A 20,248-nucleotide genomic window follows, 5' to 3' on the forward strand; every position below is an offset into this window, starting at 1 on the left:
GTTGCTGTGCTTTTAATTCAGCTTATGATCTTCCTGCCTCAGCCTCCCAAACTGCGGGGATTACAGGTATGAGCCACCATGCCCGACCAAGGAAATTAAATTGATTAAAAATAGATCAAGGCTGGTTGCATTGAGACCAGCGCAAAAGGACAGTCAGTGTTGATATCAAAAGATTAGGTCAGGAAGATGGGAGCTTGTTTAAATGAAAATAATATGCTAATACCTCCAGAGCACTTCCCCCTCCTCTAACCTTTTGCTAAGTTTACCTGCCTCCAGGGAATTGCTCTTCCTACAAGGTGTTGTTCCTGAGTACCCCCTTACTGGCTCCCTTTCTACCTTCTGAGCAGATATTTAAAATAGGGAGAGGTTCCAAGACAGCTCCCATAGGCAGGATGGGAGAAAGGGGACATGAGAAGAAAGGAAACCTGAAATCTATAAAAGGTGCCTGACTGTCCCCCTCCCTCGGGAACCAGCTCTGGACACCTTCCTCTCCAGAGTGTTACAGTGGTCCACTCTCTGCTCTGAATATCGCCCTTGCTGCTCTGCCATTGCAACTGATTTTTAAAATGAACATGTTTCTTCCTCTGCCTCTCTCCCTGCTCCTCCCTAATCTCTCCTCATCCCTAATCTCAGGGGAAACAGGATTACCTTTCTTCCCCATTTTAGGCAGATATAACTGTCCTTGAGTACACATCCACCATCTGAGTGAAATAATCCAGATTTTGTGGATAGTACCACAAACTATCTCCCAAATTAACAACTGAATCACAACTCCAACAGAGAACACGTGGAATATAACCTTTGAATCACCTCTTTTAAACCCCCTGTTCCTGCTGATGAGCAAAATCACAGCCTCTGGGACAGGAGTCCCCTTGTGTTTCTCCTTTGCTAGCAAAGCAATAAAACTTTTTCCTTTTTCTCAAAAAAATAAAATGAATAAATAAAATAAAAATAATAGGTTTATCTACTTCAAAAGATAGTGTATTTATCAAAGAAAACAACCCTATTTGATTGTCTTTTGTGTAATACATACTTAATTTAGGTTAGCTCTCATTATCACTGTTATTGAGATCAGATCAAAATACATAAAAAGAAATTAGAATATTCTTCAGTAAAAGCATAGTAACAAATTATTCATTAATAATGCTAACCAGAATATTTTGTCATACCTGGTATAAAAATAAGATTTTTTCATTGTTAAAACTTTGACTTTTGGTCAAAATCTGATTCATCTTGATGGTAGCATTTCTCTGAAAGATAACCTTCTCAATCCTTTAAAGTATTCATCACAAGCCTACCTGTTAAGTTTTGATGATGGATGGGAAATGATGTTGACATCACAGAACTTTCTTATAAATGTCCCCTGAATGTGGCATTTAAATTTTTATATATTAACTGTAAAACTGAAATACTTCTGCCAACTAACAGAGCCAACATAATATTCATGAAGTAGATAAATGAAGCCAATCAGAATAAAGTCACCCATCTAAAATGGACCGAACAGTTTTATGTCAGCTCATCTGAGCTACAGGCTACCACTCAGCATAGCTAATGACCATATTCTGAAGTTGGCACTTTGTAAATGTGCACCTGTGTCTATGTGAAGCAAAGTAGCTCTTATTCCACATGGTATTCATCTTTTTCAATAGAGTAGAGGAATTGTTAAGTCTTGTAATACCAAACCAGGCTAGCCTTACCTCCCTCTAAAACTTCTGTTTATGTCTCATATTACCCAAATTACCATCAATTAATCTTCCTTATTCAAGTAAGGACCCTTAGTCCTCATTGCTTATTGTATTTAAAACAACTTCTAAATTATTTTAAACAACCTTTAAATGATTAGTATTTTTAAATCTTTTTAAATCTCTGGAATTAACAGGAATATGTCATCAAATAAATCAATAGGGAATGGCATAGCTTCAAAAGTAGATTCAATGTCTTCAATTAAACTACAAAAGTCGAAATTCTAGAGACTGGAATTAACATTCTTTTTGTTAAGTTGTCATTAAGCCATGTGTCTACTTTTGAGGAAGACAAAATTTTAAGAAAAACATCAATCAAGAGGTATAAGACACTTTTTTTTTTTTTTTTTTTTTTTGTGGTGCTAAGGATTGAACCCAGGGCCCTGTGTTTGCAAGGCAAGCACTCTACCAACTGAGCTAAATCCCCAGCCCCTCTGATAACTTTTAATACTGGCATTTCTAAAGAAATTAATTTTGAAATTTACTTAAAGTCTTATTTGAGCCTCCTCATCTTAGATGTAAGTCCATTCTTACTTACTGCAGTCATTTCATTTTGCCTTTTATACTTTGAATACTAAGAAAATTCTTCCATCATCCTTGAAATACTACTAATTTTTGGAAGGAAGGTTTATGCATTATCTATACAAAGCACTTTAGCTTATCATCAAAAAGAATGATGATATACAAGGTTATTTTATTAATATATTGCTTATTTCTTAATTATTTATATGCACATCACATTTGAAATGCATTATTAGCTGAGCAAAATGGCATATCAGTAAATCAAACCAAAACCAAATCCTGATATTAGAATGCTACTATAGAGTACATCTCCAAATACCAAGAGAGAGCTAGAGACTGATTTACCACATTTAAAGACTTAAAATGATAACTATTTCAATGTATATTTCAGAGAAATGCATAGCCTATATTTACTTAATGTGGGAGGATAGATAACAGCTCAACTCAGCCAAAATTCAACCTGCAGTAGTTCCCAAGCAGGAAGATACCCACCTCTGTGCATATCAGCAAATCAGAAGAAATAGGCCTGTTTTACTCAAGAGTCTAAAGAATAACTCGACAAAATATAACATGACAAAAATATAAAACATAAAATATAATAACAACAAAAATAACAAATAAAGGCAGGGAGGGAGGCAGTCCTCAACTATACTTTTCTATAGAGCATCGTTCTGGTCTTGTATATCACAAGCCAGGAGTCATATAATATCAGAGCTTATCCTGAAGAACTGCCCAAACTCAGAGCCCAAATAGTGGAACTGCAGACAGGGAATACATCCTGTGACCAGCCCACTCGAGGTCATTGCAGTAACTAGCCAGTACTCCACCTGACTTCAAAGCAAAGGCAATGGTGTAATCAACTGGAGAACCCACAACAATCTCTACTTGCTTGCGGTCATTACTAGCTGGCCCTTCCAGAATCACAGGCTAGACTACATAGTGATATTGTCTTGTCAGTAGCACAGACAATATATAAGGTACAGGGATTATAGAGAATCAGGCAATCATGACACCTCCAAAGTAAATTAGTAAAGCTCCAACAAAGGACCCTAGAGAAATGGAGATCTCTGAAATAACTCACAAAGAATTCAGAAAAATCTTCTTAAAGAAGTTCAGTGAACTACAAGAAAATACAAAAAGAAAGTTGAATGAAATTTGGAAAATAATACATTAACAGGATAAGAAGATTGATAATAAAATAAAAAAAAATTTTAAAAACCCCAAATAGAAATTCTAGAGATGAACAAAACCACTGAAAAATTCAATAGGAGGTTTCAATAGCAGACTCAAATAAGCAGAAGAAAGCCTCAGTAAGCTCCATGACAGAACACCTGAAATTATCCAGTAAGAAGAGTGAAAAAACAACAGAATGAAAAAAAAAAAAAAAAGAGTGAGGAAGGTCTATGAGAAGTATGGGACGTGATCAAGAAACCTAACATTCAATTAAAAGGAATTACAGAAGAAAAGAGTAGACAGGAAATACTTTTGAAGAAATAATGACTTGCAAAATCTGAAGAAGCCAATATCCAGGTATATAAACTCCAGAAATCTCCAATAAAATTCAATCCAAAGAGAAGTTCACCAAAACACATAAAAATCAAAGAATCAAAATCAAAGACAAAGAATAAAGTTGAAGAGCAGCAAAAAGATAAGGGATATACCATAGACAGTTGGGTCATAATACAATTTTCAGCAGATTTCTTTGTAGGAAGGAAAGAGTGAGATGACATATTAAAAATGCTGACGGAAGAAATTTAAAAGGGAAACAAGAATGTTTTACCCAAAAAATCTACTTTTAAGAAGTATGAGAAATTAAATTAAAACTTTTCCAGAAATCAAAAGCTAAGGGAGTTCATAACCACTAAATCTGCTCTCCTAGGATTAATAAAGCTGAAACAACAGGCCACTAAATGATAATATAAAGCATACTAAAGCACAAAAATCAATGGTATAAGTAATACAAAGCCATATTCAGAATACCCTAACACTATAATGGTAGTATGTAAAGCAATTTTATCTCTAGAATGAGGATAAAAGAAAAAAAAAACATAAAACATAACCATAGCTAAAATAAGTCATCAAGCAATACGTATTACAAAATGATGTCCATTTTGACATAAAAAAAAATAAAAGAAGAGGCAGTAAAAGTTTAGAGTTTTGTATGTAGACAAAGCTGTTTTTCTCATCTTGAAAAAACTTGTTATAAGAATGAAATACTTTATGTAAGTTTTGTGTTAACCACAAATTAAACATCTATAGTGGGCACATGAAATATAAATAGAAAGTATTAAAAGTGCACCACCATGGGAAACCAACAACCACAAAGGAAGAAAATTCCAAAAAGCAACTGTTCACAAAGAGATCAGAAGGTCAGAAAACAATGAAGAAAATGGAAGTGATGAGTACTCATCTACCAATAATTATCTTGAATGGAAATGAATTGTATTTTCCAATAAAAAGAAGATGGAGTAACAGAGTGGGAAAGAAAGCAAGATTCTTGCTGACAAGAGACTCACTCCACTTTTTAGGACCCATGGACTGAAAATGAAGGGATGGAAAAAATATTCCATGCAAATGGAAACCAAAAGAGAAAGGTTAACTATATTTATGCCAGACAATATGTACTTGAGGCAAAAACTGTAAAAAGCTACGAAGAATGGTAGTACATAATGACAAAGGAATCAATTCACCAAGAGCTATAATAATTGTAAATCTTTATGTGCACACATATTGGAGATTTGAAATATATAAAATGAATGTGAAAGAATCAGGAGGGACAGATAGATTATAATACAATAATAGAATGATACTTCAATCCCCAAATTTCAAAACTAGACAGATCATCCAAACAGAAAATTAGTATGGAAATTTTGGACTAGAAGAATACTTTAGACCATATGACCCTAAAAATATTTAGAACATTCTCTCAAATAACAGAACACATATCTTTCATGAACAAGAAAAAGATATAAAGGGGATCCCAATAGGAGAAAAAGAAGTAAAATTATTCTTGTTTGCAGATGACATGATCCTAAATGTAAAATCCTGAAGAATTCATTAAAAAACTGTTAAAATAATAAATGAATTTGGCAAAGTAGTAGAATAATCAACATGCAAAAATCACTTGCATTTCTTTACACTAATAACAATATATCAAAAAATGAAATCAAGACAACTATTCTATCTATAATAGTTACAGAAAAAAATGAAACACTTAGAAAAACAAAATACTTAGAAGCTAATTTACTGAGGAGCTGGAATATCAAAGCAATTTGCACCAAATTGGATGGAAATGGAGGACATTGTTAAATAAAATAAATCAGGCTCTTAAAGACAAATGTTACATGCACTCTTCTGTATGTGGAAACTAACAGAAGTTGATCTGATTGTAGAATAATGACTACCAGAGGCTAGGAAGGGTGGTGGGCCGGCAGGAGAAAGGGAGGTTGATTAATAGATACCCAAAGCCAGTTAGATACAAGAAGTTGTAATATTCTACCAGACAGTGGGAGGACTATAGTTCAATTTCCTACTGTATATTTTATGAATAACTAAAAGTGGGGCTTGACCACTCCAAATATAAAATAATGATAAGAAGATGGAAATGTTAATTATATTGATTTGATCAACATACATCATATACATATTGAAATGTTACATTACAGTGTAATCATTACGTTTCTATAATCCATCAAATTACTACACAGCACCCCATAAATAAACACAATTATAATGACAATGATTGTTTTTTAAAAATGGGAAGAAATTGAAAAGACACAAGTAAAAAGAAAAATAACAAGTGTTCATAAATTAGAAGGATTAATATTGTTAAAACACTCATTATTCAAAGTGATCTATAGATTTAATATAAAAATCACAAACAAAATTCCAGTGTCATTTTTCACAGAAATAGATAAAAACAATCTTAAAAATCATATGGTACCACAAAAAATTCTGAATATCTCAGCCAACAAAACAAAGATGGATGCATAAGACTACTTGATTTCAAACTATATCACATAGATACAGCAATTAAAAATTAAAACAACATGATACTGGCATAAAAATAGACATAGCAATCAATGGAATAGACTCTATATCTCAGCAGTTACAAAAAAGAATCAACTCAAAATGTATTAAAGATTAAATGTAAGACAAGAAACCATTAGAAGAAAACAGGGGCAGTGTTTTAAGACTTTGGAATGATCAAAAATTTTTTGGAGAAGACTTCAAAAACAAAAAGACAAATGATATTATAGTCATTTAAGAATCTTCCACACAGCAGAGGAAATAACAGCACAGAGAAAACTTCTGTAACAGAAGACATCTTCAAACTAGGCTCTGACAAGTTATTTACAACTATATATCTGACAAGGTGTTGATATCCAGAATACACACAGAACTCAAAAAACTAAAGAGCAAAATAACAATAAACCTGTACGACTCAATTTAAAAATAAACTTATAAATCTAAATAGACATTTCTTAAAGGAAGATCTACAAATGGCCAACAGGTATATGAAAAAAAAAACATGTTAACTATCACCATCATCAGGGAAATGCAAATGAAATCCCAATGAGATATCACCTCTCCTCAGTAAGAATGGCTATCATCAGAAAGAGTAACAATAACAAGAGCTGGTGAGGGTGTGTTGAAAATAGAATATTTGCACACTGTTGGTAAGAATGGAAATTAGTACAGCCATTTGGAAAATAGTATGGAGGTTCCTCATAAAATTAAAAATAGAACTACCCCACAATCCAGCTGTCCCACTCCTGGATATATATCCAAAGGAAATGAAATTAGTATGCTGAGGAAACATCTGCACTCTCGGGTTTTGCAGCACTCTTCTCGACATCTAACATATGCCTGATGATCAACTGATGAGTGGATAAAGAAAATGTGATCCATATACATGATGGAATGCTACTCAGCCATAAAAAGAAAGAACTTCTGTCATTTACAACAACATGATGGAACTGGAAATCACTGTTTTAAGTGAAATAAGCCAGTTACAGAAAGACAAGTACCATTTACATATAGAATCTAAAGTTGCTCTCATTGAAGTAGAGCATGGTGGTCATTAGAAGTGGGGAGAGGTGGGGGAAGGGGCTGGGTTGATAAGAGTTGATCAATGGGTACTGAGTTATAATTAGGAGAAATAAATCCTCCTGTGGTATTTCACATTCAGGTGACTGTGGATAATAACAATGTACTATGCATTTCAAAAAAAAAATAATAATTTTGAATGTTTTTATAAAAAGATGATAAATGTTTGAGGAAATGTTTAAACTTATTTAGCCATTACTCAAAGTATGTACATATGTCTAAACATCATGTTGCCCCATTAATATGTATAATTTTTATGTTTTTACATATAAGCTTAAAGTAAATTTAATTTGAAAAATAAAAATAATAAAGGCAGTAATTTGAGAAGGCATTGTGTCTGGAGTTGAATTTTATGATGCTTCATCTCAGCATTATACAAGAAATATAATGGCCCAGTAGCTTTGTTCAATGAGCAAACACAATAGGATAGTTGAGAGAGCTGTCAGATCTCAACTGGATCATCCAGATGAACTGAATCCCTTTGCAGAGCTGATTCTGATGCTGAATCCAAGACCTGGACCATCTTTCTGAATTCTGATTTTTAACTTTCTCCCAAAATTAACATATCTAGATCTATTTAGATTCCTTCATCCATTCTCCTCCTCCATCTTTCTGTCATTAAGAAAGGTTACCTTTCTAACTTCCTAATGAAGGAAGACCTGAGAGGGCCCACTTAAAGTTTTTTTCATTAATAGACTTCAAAAGTTCCATTTCTTTTGTGGGAGACAATTCTTTGAATTTAAGGTATGGTTTTAATTTTAACAAGAATAGGGCAGAAGTCAAGTCTTTAGTTGGCTAAAAAAAAAATCAACATCTTCCATGTAATATTTAAAAATGCTGAAAACTTCAAAGATATTAAATTATTGTGAAATTATTAAATGATATTCTTATACTTATCCATTCTCTCCATCCATTAATGTCTTGTCATTTTTTTACATTAATCTTTTTCCAGGCAATTTCTATTTCTTATTCCTTTGTTGGAAAGGCACCACCATATTTTTGAAACCTATAGGTAGTCAACTAAAGATATGCTTAATGACTTTACTCTGAAGACATTGACTGAACACCTTCTGTGTGCAGAGCAAAATGGTGGCTGTTGGGCTAAATACAAAGATGAGTTATCACAGACTCAATTCTCCTGAAGTTCACAATCCGGTAGAAGATTTGGTGACAAGACATACAATGCAAAGTCAAGTAAGATGTTGAGAAAAAACAGAAGGAAAAAGAAATATTTATAATAGAGAAACTTTCTAATTTACCATTGTGCCAGATTTGCATAATTTCATGTGTTCCACTACAAAAAAACTGTAACTTTTCTTATTTAGGCATTTATTATATCTCTTATTAATTCATTTATTACACATAATTATTTATTGAGCACCTCCTGTATGTATGCTCCTGCTAAAGGATGTCAGAATACAGAACCGATGTCATATATAAATAAAATATTAGTGACTTAATTTTTCATAGGGAAGCTTTTGTAACTTCACTTGTTTTCTAGAGAATTTTAGCTTACTTTAAAGAAATACCTCTTAAGTTTCACCTAACACTTTTTATGTCATTTTTTCCCCATCCTAACATTTAAAACTGAATTTTCATGCTTCTGGACTTTTTATTTCAAAAGGTCTTTGGATTAATGGATAAATCCAGGATTTCTGTCAGTGAACAAAAGCATAAAAGAAGTCATTACAACAACTGTGAATCTTGGTATTTATCTGGCAGAATTATTAGAAATAATAATATCCAAAACTGTTTTAATCCTTCCAACTGGCAATGGATATCAGGTTAGGAGTCCATCTGTTCCTATAGCTCTCTAAATTTTTTTGGTCCTTGAAGGATATAACCAAAAGCCTATTAATTAACAATAGTCATTGTTTGGAATGGTATACAGGATATTTCACAAATTTGACATTGTGAAATATTTAGCTTCTTTAGTGATGCCAAAATATATTTATATATGCAAACGCTTACCTAAAAATACAGATAACAGTTATTCTCACTGTGTGGATGGCGATGAGTTAATAAAGTGAAAATTTTTTTAATTACTGAGAAATTTGATTTTTCTCATGAAAAAGATAATTACTTGTGTTAAAAAGGTGCTGTGCGAAAAAATATTCTTAATTTTATACCCAAAGGATCAAATATGGGGATTGAACAGGGAATTTGCAAAAGAGTAGGAACTCAAAACTTAGTATGTACATTTTCAGGAAGCTACTGTAAGATGTGTTCCACCAAAATGTGCTAAAACAAGAAAGAGATGAATGGTTGCCCAGACCATAGAGGAGCAAACACAAGAAAGTTACCAAGGTGAGAATACAGACTGCAGCAGGAAGAACAGGGCTCCAGGGTGTCTTAGTCCATGTGAGTTGCAAAAATACCAGAGTCCGGGTTGCTTATAAACAACAGAAATCTATTTCTCACTGTTCTGGACACTGGGGAGCTCAAAGCTAAAGCACTGACAGATTCGGTGTCTGTGAGGGCCCACTTCCACACTCACCGACTAACCCCTCATGGTGGAAAGGATGAGGAAATTCTCTGGAATCTTTTATATGAGCATTAACCCCATGCAGGACGACTTCCTCTGTCCTCCTGATTCAATCCTCTTTCAAAGCTCACACCTCCAAACTACCCCACATTGGAATTAAGTTTCAACATATGTATTTTGGGAAGATACAAACATTACATTCAGTCTACTGCAAGAAGTAAATATTCTAAATCATTACATTTTTTTGGAACATTTGAAAAATATTAGCAGTGGGTATTTGAGTGATCTGAGAGAGAATTTGAAAAGGAATAGTGAAAATCTAAAAAAACAAGACTGGGAACAAGGCAATTATTAACTCAGGAAAAAATCAAACACTAAATGAAAGTAAAATGTAATAATATATATTATTTGGGTTATTAATAAACAATTTCTATGTAGTAAATACTGACCAATATTAAATAAATATTTTATAAAGCTATTGGGAAGATAGAGGAAGGGAGAAGTGAGTTTGCTAAAGAGAAATGCATATCTTCAAGAAATATCTAAATGTGACAAATCAAGAAAAAGCAATATACTCATATACTTTAGATATGGAGAGAAGAATCAACTAAAGCAGTTGAAAATGAATGTCACTGGAAATGAACTAGAAATGAAGAAAGATAGGGAAGTTTCTGATGTTTATCACAACTCTTATTTTAAAAAACTGCACATATTATTTTGACAAAACATCTGAATATTTTTTATTAATTTTCAAACAGCAAGATACAGTCTCCCTAATCTAAGTAGGGAGAAGTTTGTTAAAGGATATTGAAGAACTCACAGTTTCATTAGGAGGGCTAATGAATAGGGTAGAGGCTGAACATCAAAGAGAAGACAAAAATTTGATCCAATAAAGAAATTTCTGTGGCAGAAAGTTGCACATCATGGTTACCACCTATTTGAGAAAAAAAAATGAATGCTACATATTCAGGTTGCTCACTTCTGAATCAATCTTCCACAGTATGAATGACAGAAGCTATATTACATGCCCTTAGCCTAGGAGCAAAGGGGTCTAGAAAAGTGAGTTGTCCTAATTCAATGAAGTTCATTAGATTAGACAAAAGGGAATTAAGGGAAGGGTAGGGTGATAGGAATAGGAAAGACAGTAGAATGACTCAGACATAACTTTTCTATGTTCATATATGAATACATGACCAGTGTAACTCCACATCATGTACAACCACAAGAATTGGATCCTACTTAGAATAAGGTAAATGCACTGCATGTATAATATGTAAAAATACATTCTACTGTCATGTATATATATATATATATATATATATATATAAATATAAAGAACAAATAAAAATATTTTTAAAATAATAGAAAAAAAGAAAAGTGAGATTTCCAGATTATCCTGTGGGGAGCCACAGTGATAAACCCTCAGAACATATCAACACAACAGTTCTTTTCCTAGAATACATGCTTTCCTTCTCAATATATGAGTGATAAATATGAGTATCAATGATAATTCTTTTAAAAGAGAGACAATGTTATAATTCTGAATCGGCAACTTCTGAAAACCTATTATATGTCCTGGTGAACTAGAAATATCTAAGCAAGATCTATTCAAAGGAATATGAGCATAGACTTGGAGCTGAAATAGAAGTAAACAAATCTGAATAACAGCTGAGAAGGTATGGAAAACATTTTGTTGGACTGAAATGTCAGAAGATCAGATTTTTTTTTAAACTAAACATCTTTGGAAAATAGTTAAAGAATCTGGCATAAGAATGGCTTCCTACTGTTATGTTAACTTTATTTCTTCTTCATGCTATGGACTAAGGATTATTTTAATTTTAGTTGGAAATTGAGGATCTGAAATACAAATCTCAATGGTTATATTTTTTGTTAGCTAGAATTACCAAAAACTGTTACTTATTAGCAGTGTTATTATGACAGTCAACTAAATTAAGAGGTAAGCTTATCAATTTGCCTCCAGGGTAATCATCTATGCATAATTAGAAATAGGCGAAGACATAAAGAACATAAGAAAAGCAAGTCCAAATCCATTCTATATTATAGAACAAAAATTGGAACAGTTATGAGATGGTAGAAGGGTACTGGTTTTATCTGCTAATCTGAATCAACCTAACACCAGTAAATAAGTCTAGCCCAACAATCCAAATATTTATTTATATATCTGCATAAAGACTTCCAGGAATATTTTCACTCCAAAATTCTTCAGACCCATCAATCTTTCAAGACAGAGCCATAGATCTTAGATATCTCAAGATAGCATCTCATCAATTATGTCCTGCCTGAAAAAGACTGTAACAGTCATTGATTCCAAAAATGTACATGGTGGTAATAAATTTAGATTTGATTTGAGATATAACACCTTCATTTTACAGCTAATAATACCAAAAATCTTAAAATTTAAAATTCATATGTTCATTTTATATGTGAAAAAAGAAAAATTTGGGAAGTAAAAACAATCAGAAAAGATTTTAAAACAGATTTCTTGATAACAAATAACTGATGAACGAGATCATGTCTCTTGACAAAGAAGAAATATGTATGGTTAATAAATATGAAAAGTCCTATCTCAGTGATAACTAAATATCTGTAACTTAATAAGAGGAGATCACCATACAGTTGATTCTTGTTATTCAAGGTGGCAATGTTCCTGCAAAGTCCCTGGAAGATGGAATTAGCAAATACCGAACCACTACTTAAAGGAATATAGGATAAGTTTCCTGTGAACTTGTTACTTGCATCTTTATCAAATGATTCATATATAACTTTAATTATATGCATTATCTTTTTAAATATTTTTAGTTGTAGACAGACACAATACTTTTATTTATTTATTTATTTATTTATTTATTTATTTTTATGTGGTGCTGAGGATAGAACCCAGTGCCTCACACATACTAAGCAAGCACTCTACCAATGAGCTACAAACCCAGCCCTTTTATAATAAAACACTAGGCAGAAAGGGTTTGTCATTTTCTTGACCCTGGGTATTGTGACCATAAATTTCATTGGCTTTCAGCCTCACAACAAAGGTTGTCCACTTTTCATTATTTATTGGTCATCATCTCATGAATCCACAATTTTTCTGCTTTTCATCTTTTCCAATAGCATCATCATGGACTATATAGAGATGTTACTTCAGTATTTTCCCAGATCAGATCAGTGAATTTCCTCTTCCTTTTCTGGAGTCACCATATTGTTAATTTATAACATTGAATCCATGGCCAGCGCTGTATAACTCCTGCCTGAATGAAGCTCATCTGACTAATGCATTTTCTCCAGAAAGCACATCACAGCTTTCTTACTCATGGGAACACTGAATGTCACTTCACTGCTGCTCTTGGAGGCCATCACGAGCAGCCAAACTACCCACAAAAGTACAACAGTACAAAGATTGTGGCACCAACTTGACCATGAAAAAGATACTAGTTTGTAGAATGAGATTTGAAACACAAAGGCAGGGTGCTGCCTTGGTTGACCTTGTTTGACCTTAACTGGGAATGGGCAACTCAAATTTTTTGCCACTCCACTCACGTTCATGAATGACTGACTAGAAAATGTCTGGAATATTGATTTTGGAGTTAAAAGTACAATTTAATGAGGAGGCTAATTCATGAATAATGAATATTGATTCTATATTGATAAAAATTTCAAAAGAATGATAAGACTAGAATCAACAAGGATGGGGGACAGTAGACACCTCTCACTGCTAGTGTGCTTTTCTTTTAAGTACAGAATTTTAAGAGGCCAACTAGGAAATATGAATCACTTGCTGTGATAGTTCATTTTATTATGATAGTTAATTTTATTGTCATGGGGTTGGAGAGAGATTTAGATAAACATTGCTCTAGTTGTTTCAATGAGGCTGTTTTGGGGTGAGATCAACATTTAAATTGGTAGACTGAGGAGATTACCATCCCTGGTGTGGATGGGCCTCTTCCAATGAGTTGAGGCCTAAAGAGAATCAAAATGCTGACCCTCCCCTGAGGGAGCATTCCTTCTGCCCAAGTGCCTGCAAATTGAGACACCAGTTCTTTCCTTCCTTTGGATTTGAACTGAAACATTCACCCTTCTTGAGTCTCAAGTCTGCAACCTTTAGACTAGAACTTCACAGGCCCTCCTGGTTCTCAGGCCTTTGGACATGGAAAGGAAGCTACAGCATTATCTCCCCTGAGTTTCCAGCTTGCTGACTCACCTGCCAATCTTCCTCTCTCCTTCTCTTAAAACACCCCCGACACATACATACACATACATTACACATGTATGTCCATCATACACATTATTATTATAAATATCTTTATATATCCACATAACACATCGTACATATCATGCATTTACATCATGTGCATACATACGTCATGCATATACATATACTATGTGTATGTATCCTATTGATTCTATTTCTCTAGAGAACCATAATATATATACTTTCCCCTAGTTGTACTTCCAGGAATATATTTTGAGAAATTAATCAAACTGTATACAAAAAAAGATTAGATAGATATAATTACAAAATATAATGAGGGATTTGTGGAAATATTATTTATAATAGTACTGAATTAGGAATAATAAAAATATCCACAACAAAGCATTTTGTACATCACACTATACTATTACATCAATAATTATAATATAGATATATTTATTTACATGAAAAGGGACTTAAAATATTAACTAAAATTATGAATACTAATGAAACATAATTGAATCGTATAAAAATTGTGAGAAAAGATGAACATATGCTATATATATATATATATATATATATATTTTTTTTTTTTTTTTTTTTTTAAGGTATATAATGGTCAAAAGCTTTGTGACATGGTGGAAGGAGTTCTAGACTGGTGTCAGAGACCAGGGTTCTAAAACCTAGCTCTAATTTGAAATGGTGGCTTATGTTTCTTTGGAATCTTTGGTGAAGTTCTAAGTATCTTCCTGAGCTCAACACAAGAATCTAAGAAAGCACAACACCAATGAGTTCTCTGTACAATGCATGTTGGCACACTATGTCCTTACCCATGGCCATGAACCTGACCCTCACTTAGCTTACTTCTGGGACCATCATCTGAGAATGGAGAGATGGAGATCAGACGAGGTTTTGCACTGTCTGATTGCCTTGTTCAAATGTGCTAGAGAGAAAGACATGGTATTCAGTGGAGAGAACATGGATGGGAATGTGTGCATACTAATTTTTAGGAACATTTTACTCACCTGTAAAAGAGACCACTTTAACTGATGGAGTTCTTGTAAGTTCATTCTTTAAAGTAGGTAAAATGCACTATACAGAATAATGTGAAAAAAAATAAGTAATTGTTTTCTTCTTTCTTTCACAAATGATGTAGTCTCAAATCAGGTTGATGCTGGGTAAAATGGCAAAAGGAAGATCAGTTTTCTTCATAATTGTCCCAGTAGCTAGAAATAGTCATGTCCTACCTAATGATTATATAGGATGGCTGATAAATTATAACTTACAATGAATATGTTGTCATAGCAGTAAAAGATATAAAGCAAGTTAAGCAATAAGAGGCAGGAAACAAGGACTTAATTTTGGGATCCAATTTGGAACTCAATTAAGGTGATATAGGAGCCTAACATTTCATTCATCTAATAAAATATCTCTAGGCTTGCTAGTGATTAGATGCAGACTCATTTCCTGTCCCCTCTAATAGATAATAGTTCTGACACTGTGTCCTTTAACCAAGTGCCAAAGACATAGCTCAATATACTCCATGAGGAAAACAAATCACATCTTGTCAGAACTACATGATTCCTGAATTCTGCCCACTGAAGTAGTGACATAGTCTGACCTTTATTTTTTTTTTTAACTGAAGAATTCTAACAGGATCTTAGAATAAAAGGTTATTGCTTTATCTTGAAAACTTATTATATTCCTTAGAAAGGAAGTTATGTGAATTCGAACTGATGCATAACTGGGAACAAATTATAAGGTCTTCTATGAATTCTTAGTTTACAGAGGAAACCAATTGATCATCCAAAGAGAGAATCTCCTAAATGTTTTTTCTGTTCCCTGATCATAGTTTGATTTCTGATTACCCTCAAATTCTCTAAAATTCCATTCTACAACTATGTGCCAAGGTACCTTAAGATGATGTAGAACATTCATGGGGGACATGAGCTATTTTATGTTTTTAAGGGGAATATAGTGATACTTATCTGTCAGAGGTCCTTGAATTAATTTTAATCTCAAGGTAATTCACAGCTTGTGTAACATTTCTTTTGATGCCATCACATCTCTTAGGAGCCGAGTTTTTTTACAACTGTCATGACAAAAAGCAAGAAATATGCAAAAAATGAATGTGGAACAGGAAGTAAGGGTAATGGTGTCCCATTTGATTGTGAGGTTTGAGAAGTGCAGAACCCAATGAGGGCACACATCCCATTAGGACATAACTATGATTATTCAAGATTGATGTAAAATAGTTTTCAATGTATGGGTATTATTTTTTCAAATGGCTACTAAGTTGCTAGGACATGAATACTTGTTCTGACTTAACTACTTAATATAGTGAGTTGTTAGATATTTCTACTGACCTAAGGATGCTGTGAAAAAAAAAAACCACCAAAACACTGAGGGCCCTGTAATGGAAAAAGTTTGGTAATCACTGTCCTGCAGCCTTCTTCCACCTTGTCAATAAATCTCTGATGGATGTTTTTACTTCGAAGGCATAGCCATCACAATCAATTGCCTGAGGGTGCTGGGGAGCTTGGTGCTCCCTTTCACTGAAGCAGAGAAAGTTAAAATAGATTTTAGGTCATTAAGATATTTTCAGCCTACTGAGAAATTCTTGCTATGGCTCATGTTAAATATTTGTCACCTGAGGACAGCCATCTGTTCTTTACAATTCTCATTTGGCTGCAAATGCCTCTCTGCCTGCCAAAAGTATTAGATGGTTGATGACTTGATTTACAAAATCAGGATGCTTTTGGATTGCCTATTGTATGTACTTATTTATAGCAAATAATTTATTCTATCTGATTTACTTTCTACATGTTTTCAGAATAAGAGATCCACATCTCATAAGTGTAATATTTAATTTCTAGTTAAGTTGCAAACTGCAAGCTCCTCAAAATAATTATTTATCCTTTCTGCTTGAATTGGAAAGCTGGAAAATAAATATTCAGACATTCTCAGTTCCTTATATTAGAAATAAGTCACAGAAATTATAATTGCTTGTGAAAGAGCTACAAGAATCTGTTTGAAGACTTATCTCTCTTTTCTCTATTCTCACCCTCTGGGATCCCACCCCGTTGCTACTAAAAGGGTAAGGCCAATGTAGATGGTTCCCAAATTTTTATATTTTCTTTTATCCTCTCTTAATTATAACTATCCTCTCCAGACTGCCTGCGTATTCTACAGATGCCACAAACATCATGTGCCCCAAAATGTACTCACCAACTTTCCTCTGATACTGCATCTCCTCCCACCTTCTTTTTTCCAACCAAGTTAGGCTCAATATCTCAGTTATTCCTTATTCCTTCTACCTCATTCCCATTAACCAGTTATTGCCAAGTCTTGGCAAGTTGTCTCTTCCACTCATTCTCTATTCCCACTGCAACTTCCCCAGTTTGGTCCTTTATTTCTTTTTTTCTCCATTTCATCCTTTACAAAGCAGTAAAAGTGATATTTACAAGATTCACATAGGCTCATGTCACCTCTAAAGCTCAGTTCTACTTAGTTTGGGCTTGTACAGTTTGATCCATGTTGGATTTCCAGGCTTCATCTCAAGCCTCTCAACATCTTAGTTCACAAAAGCTCTGACCTTCTCTTGGCTTCCCAAATATTCACAGCTTTCCCTGTACTTAAAATCTGTATAATACTGTTCCCTCTACCTGAGAGAATTCCTACTTGGTAGTCTCTCCCCTTTTATATTTGGGATAGTTTTAGGCTTCTGTTGCTTAACCCAGGGGTGCTTAACCACCGAGCCACATCCGCAGCCCTTTTTACTTTGAGGCAGGGTCTTTCTAAGTTGCTGAGGCTGGCTTTGAATTTATGATCCTCCTGCCTCAACCTCCCAAACCACTGAGATTACAGGCATGCATCACCACACCCAGCACTGTAGGAAGTTTTAATCCAAGACTACATGTATCTGCTGCCACCCGCAACTATAACTATCCCACTTCACCTCCCAGGGTAGGGGGAGTATACTCACCTCTACTACCTCTACTTAAGTTTTCCTAAAGCTAGCTTCCAATATGGAGGAGAGAATAGCTTAACTATAAACACGTGGTGGTACAGTGACCTGTGTGATCCATAGCAGTGAAAAACTCAATTCTTAACTGATTGTTAGAAATCTTAATAGCAGTTGAAGAAGACATGAGCTAAGTCCTTTATAAGGTGGGAAGATCTCTGTTACCATTATTTGCAACTTAGAAACCAAAGAAGAAAATATTGACAAATTGTCTTCATAAAACATTGACTTTCTATACACAGCACCATATATCCAAGTATCTATCTATCTATTCATTTGTTTAACACATATTTACTGAACTTCTTCTATGTTCTAGGCCTTGTACTAGTCCAACTTTAGATGAACTGGCAAGGTAAAGGGACTTGCAATTTCTTTTTCTTTTTTTAGTTGTAGATGGACATAGTACATTTATTTTACTTTATTTATTTATGGTGCTGAGGATCAGAACCCAGTGCCTCACATGTGCCAGTCTAGTGCTCTACCACGGAGCCACAACCCCAGCCCTGGGACTGGCAATCTTTATCCCAGTCAATCAGTAATTTGCTGTGGGTTGCTCCAGGGTTGGTGGGTATAAGTGTAACCTCCAGAACAAGAGGCACCTGTTTTTCCAGGGTCACTATTTAGACAAGGCTGCCATTGTGACCTCTTAACCAACATTTACAACAGCTGTGGTATGGGTTCACTGACTTTGTAAAGGTTATCTGGGACATTGTGGGTATAGATTAATCTTGGAAGTGCAAAACTGACAACTCTAGGGTAAGCAAGGGTCTGACTAGCATAATTACTGTTGTGGGAGCAAAGATACACACTATATTGTACAAAACTAATGTCAACACCAGTTAAGGTGTGGCAACAATGAAAGCTACAGCCCCAACTAGAGACAAATGTGTTGGTCACTTTCAACTGTTGTCTCTGTTGAGGCCTTCAGGAGCAAGACTGGCTTCCTTGGATTGAGTGAGCTCTTGGGGTTCTTGATTGGGGAAAAGAAAGGAATATTGAATCTCTTGGAAATCTATTTGAGCATGCAGAGGATTACACTAAAAAAAAATAGACAGAGTCATCACCTTGCTTATGCCATTAAGCTAGCAAAGAGCCTCACCAACTATAGGGTGAAGAGGAGGACATTATGACTGGAAAGACCCCTTGGTATGCTTCTCCCCCATCTATGTGGGGCTGAAAATCAACAATTTTGGAAAGGGGAGTTAGCAATCAAGTTTGAGATAAGGCCAATCTCCAGGCCTGAAAAAGGAAAGGCAAAGCAGGTGAAAGGATTCCTGATTGACCTACTAAGACAATTTTCTGTATTTGGACAGTGATTGTTTAAAATGTCAAACCAACATCGGTGAAACCAGAAGCCTCACAAGCTTTCCAAAAGCATGATTTATTTATTTATTTATTTTTGTTTCTTTAATTATTTATTTATTTATTTTTGTAGCACTAGTGATAATACTCAATGATTAGCAAAAAGATACTTGTTTTTCCTTACGTCTGTTGTTTTATTACTGCTACAGTGCCTTGGTTTTAAACTTTAAATGATCTGTTATTAAATTACAAATAGTTGTGCTCACTTCAGCAGCACATATACTAAAATTGGAACGATACAGAGAAGATTAGCATGGCCCCTGTGCAAGGATGATACGCAAATTCGTGAAGTGTTCCATATGTTTTAAAATATTTGGATATAGGAAATGTTGTGTTATTTTTGCAGCCTTGATATTCAGGGTGGATTGTAAAATATAAATTTTTGTGAGATTTCAAAGATTAAGATTATTTTGATAACATTATTTACAGATTTAAAAGATGTGGTTATCACAAGTCTGTTGAGGGAAAACTACTGCATAAAGTAACTAACTTGGAATAAATATTTTGCATCAGTTAAAAAATTTTTTTTTAAATTACAAGCTGAGCATGATCACATACTTTGTGTTTTACTTGTTTGTTCTTTAAATGGGTAAAACTTTCACATAGCTCAAAATCCAACAGTGTGACATGGTAAATAGAGACTTTGCTGGAACTGGCTTGCACAGGTTCACTAGAGCCACTTCACACAGCTCTTCCTAACTCTGTTTTCAGTGGCATCACATTGGTATCTTGAAAATGGACATTGTGGCATATTTACACCACAGAGATTGGCAGGCAGTACAAATCAAGTCCCCCCTCAC

The 20,248-nt window shown here is 34.1% G+C and overlaps 1 non-coding gene across 1 annotated transcript; it reads left to right on the plus strand.

Annotated features, from left to right (window-relative positions):
* Positions 1-19,646: 19,646 nt before the first annotated feature.
* On the plus strand, positions 19,647-19,753 carry LOC124993875 (U6 spliceosomal RNA). Its single transcript, XR_007110389.1, has one exon. It is a non-coding gene; the product is annotated as a U6 spliceosomal RNA (small nuclear RNA).
* Positions 19,754-20,248: the final 495 nt, after the last annotated feature.

Source organism: Sciurus carolinensis, chromosome 9 (genome assembly GCF_902686445.1).
Source record: "Sciurus carolinensis chromosome 9, mSciCar1.2, whole genome shotgun sequence".
Classification (NCBI taxonomy): Eukaryota; Metazoa; Chordata; class Mammalia; order Rodentia; family Sciuridae; genus Sciurus; species Sciurus carolinensis.